This window comes from Silene latifolia, chromosome 9, assembly GCF_048544455.1.
Source record: "Silene latifolia isolate original U9 population chromosome 9, ASM4854445v1, whole genome shotgun sequence".
NCBI lineage: Eukaryota > Viridiplantae > Streptophyta > Magnoliopsida > Caryophyllales > Caryophyllaceae > Silene > Silene latifolia.
Genome location: NC_133534.1, coordinates 53232229 through 53236002, shown reverse-complemented (window position 1 = coordinate 53236002; position 3774 = coordinate 53232229). Strand labels below are relative to the sequence as shown.

Genomic DNA, 3774 nt, shown 5'->3' with positions numbered 1-3774 from the left:
ATGGTCTATGAAGCTGCTAAGGACGATTTTTAGCTGTTGCATTGGATGTCCACTTGATCGAGAGGAATTATGGGTCGATCGAGTGGTTTGGCTGGAGCAGGAGGTCGATCGAGTGGTTTTGCTTACTCGATCGAAATGGAGTTTATAGGAGTTACTCGATCGAGAGCCTAAAGTGCACGATCGAGTACAAATGCTGGAGAAGATCTCGATCGAGTGGTTTGAAATCACTCGATCGAGAGGTTTGTTGTTGTACGCGGGTTTAATTAAGCCCGTGATAGATTATTTTATTAAGTATTACGCTTCCCTATATAAGGGAGTCGTAATTAGGTCATTAGGATTACTGTTCATACTTTACACACTGCTCTTACTTCTCTTAATCTCTCAACACTCTTTACTCTTAATCTCGTACTTTGCTTTGCGGATTGTTCTCTACGCCGGATTCTTTAAGATTGTAATCATTCCTTCCTCCTTAATCTTAACACTTTGTTTACTTTAATTCTTGTTCTTCCATTATTACTTTTGCCCTAATCTTGTTATTGCTTTATTGTTATTATTTCGTCATGTCTTCTATTAGCAAGTCTTTTATTTATTATTGTTAATCGCATTAAGAACATGAGAAGCTAAATCTCGCTATGTTAGGACCAGGGAATCCATGGTAGGATTGTGACGATGTAGCGAATAGGCTAAATGATTTATATGTGATAATATGTCCCATAGCAATATAACTGTAACACCAATTTAGTTTAGTGCACGCTTCTAAATTAAATTAATCTGGTTAACTTTGTTCCTGGGTAGGAAGATTGGAATAAACAGACCTGCTATGAACAGTAGACTACCCTAATGTGGACGGAAGTTAAGTTAGTGGAATTTTAGGGTTGATAGCGGACCGGAAGGACTTTTCCCATGCCCTTCTCACAGTAGATTGTCTAGGTTATTTGCAACTGAGTCGATAGACTACCATGGTGAACCGAAATCCTGACATACTTTCTCTTATTTGATCACTCTTATCATATTTTCTTACTTTTACTGCTCTTACTTTATTTCTCTTTCTCTTAAATCTTCAGTAGTTTAGCAAATCAAATTAAAAACCCCCATTTGTGACCTAGATAGACGGACTATTAGACAAATACCTTGCCTCCCTGTGGAGATCGACCCTACTTATCACTAGCTTCCGTTAGTATATTTGGGTTTATTTTTGGTACAGAAACGACCGTATCAAATTTTGGCGCCATTGCCGGGGAGGCAATAGCCCTATCTGTCATGTTGTTTCGTTTATCTTCATCCGTCTCAGGGAATTTTTTTTCCTTGAGACAGTTCTCACTTATTTCTTTCAGTGTTGTGTATGCCTAGGTCAAACAGGTCGAATTAGTTCCTGCTGATCCTGAGCCAGAGAGATCATTTCGGCATAGACTCCGACTACAAAGAAAGATTCAAAAGGAAGACTTGGGTACTTTTTAACCCGACCTACAACACTTTCTTTTTTTAGAAGACCCGTCTTGTGAAGAAGGCAATTCTATTTCTACTATCAAGCCAGTAAAGATGCCTAATATAGCGAGTCACTCAGAGCCCACAACTGCCTTGATTCCAAAGGGTTTAAAGCTTGCGACAGAGGATGGTAATACTTTTGACATTAGACCGTCTTACATTAATTTGGTCGAAAGGAACCTGTTTCGGGGTGTGGGGGGTGAAGACCCATGAAAACACATGGAGGTCTTTACTGACTATTGCTCTACCATTCCCGCCACTAAGGGAGTGACCCAAGACAAAATTAAGGAAGCCATGTTTCCTTTTTCATTAACTGATGGAGTCAGGGAGTGGCTCGATGATCTTGATCGCACTGCAGCCGGTATTACCAACTGGGAGACTCTTGCACTTGCCTTTTATAAAAGGTACTTCTCTCCACAACGTTCTTATCAACTGAGAGGAAAGATTACGAGTTTCAAACAAGCACCTAATGAGAATTTCTATAAGGCTTGGTGTCGGTTCAAGAAGTAAGTGAGGTCTCTTCCTCACCATGGATTTGATCAGTGGTTTTTATGCAACCAGTTCTACAATGGGTTATATGATGGCCACGGTGCTATACTTGATGCCTCATCTAATGGGAGATTCTAAAAGAACAATGATGATGATAAGGGATGGGGTATTATTGAGGAGATGGCGACCCATTGTGCTGAGTATGAAAACCCGAGGGACGGCATTCGGACAGTACACTCGGTTGATAATGTAGTTGTGGCTCAGCTGGAAGCCATGAATGCCCGTTTTGACAAGTTAGAATTACAAACTGCTGGTGATCAACAAACGGTTCACTTGTTGACTAGACAAGAGACTGTTACTTGCGAGAGATGTGGGAGTAATGACGGTCACACTATTGACTGTCTGACAGAGAAGGAACAAGTCCTTGCCTTTCAGCAATATAGGCAAGGAGGAGGTTCCTATTACAATAATCAAAAAGCAGTCCATCCCAATTTGAGGTGGACCACTCAGAATGTTCTCAATCCTAGTCCTCCTCCGCTGCAGCAAGCCTATGTTCCTCCTCATAAGGCTCAACAAGGTTTCAAAAGCCTCCATCCTTTCCTCCGCCGCATCAAGGAGCTTCATCTAGTATAGTTAATGAGCTAACTGAGTTGAAGTCGAAGATTCAATAGTTGACTAAGCAGATGCAAATGAGTGACCAACAAAAAGAAGCATCCATTAAGTCACTCGAGACTCAAGTAGCTCAGTTGGCCGCGAGCCAATCTCCGAGGAAACCGGGTCATTTACCGTCTCAATTTGAGAAGAATCCGCATGAGAAGATAAATTTGTTTAACTTGCGAAGTGGTCTCTCTTATGAAGGACCAAAAATGTCGACTGATAAGGACATTGCAGGCAGTGAACATTCGCCCTTAGCTGAAAACATGCTTAGCCCGAAGAAAATACTCAATCGATTGGTTTCTCGTGGTCGATCGAGTAGAATTGCTGACAAAAATACTCGATCGAGTGATTCTGAGGGTCGATCGAGTAAAGTGGATAATCAAGGTTTCGATCGAGAGGTTCAAATCACTCGATCGAGTGAGAATTCTGGGAAAAGTGCTCGATCGAGTGATATTTTACCTCGATCGAACAATGTTGATAATGAGGAACTCGATCGAGATGCTGATAATGATCGATCGAGTGAAAAGATGGCTGAAAGACCTCGATCGAGAGGTAAAAATGTTCGATCGAGTGAAAATGAGTTTGAACCCGCTGAGATAGGAAGAAAGGAATAAAGGGCTCGAAATTCCTATCACTATGCCCTTTCCAAGGCGATTGCAGACCAGCAAAGCTAATCAACAGTTCGGGAAATTTGCCGAGCTCCTGAAAAGCCTACATGTTGATGTTCCATTCACCGAGCAGCTTACTCAGGTACCCTCTTATATGAAATTCATGAAAGAAATTTTATCGCGTAAGAGGCATATAAATGACCATGAAACGGTAGCTTTAACTGAAGTAGGTACTGCCTTAGTTCAGAATAAGACACCGCCTAAACATTCACACACGGGTAACTTCTCAATTATGTGTCATATATGAACCCATTTGATTGATAACGAGCTATGCGATCTAGGTGCTAGCGTGAGCGTCTTACCTTTGTCTCTTGCTAAGCTACTCGGTCTGACTAAATTTAACTAAACTAACATGACTGTTTAGATGGCCGACCGTAGTATATCACGACCACTTGGAGTTATAGTGTAACACCTCGGCCCAAACCTAGGGTCGGGAGCGGTTACTTATGATAGCTCACCAGGCTGTGTACATGGT

At 41.6% G+C, this 3774-nt stretch overlaps 1 non-coding gene across 1 annotated transcript; it reads right to left on the bottom strand.

The window, feature by feature from the left end:
• Window positions 1-1914: 1914 nt before the first annotated feature.
• LOC141603955 (small nucleolar RNA R71) lies at window positions 1915-2021 on the bottom strand. Its single transcript, XR_012525788.1, has one exon. It is a non-coding gene; the product is annotated as a small nucleolar RNA R71 (small nucleolar RNA).
• Between the last annotated feature and the right edge of the window lie 1753 nt (window positions 2022-3774).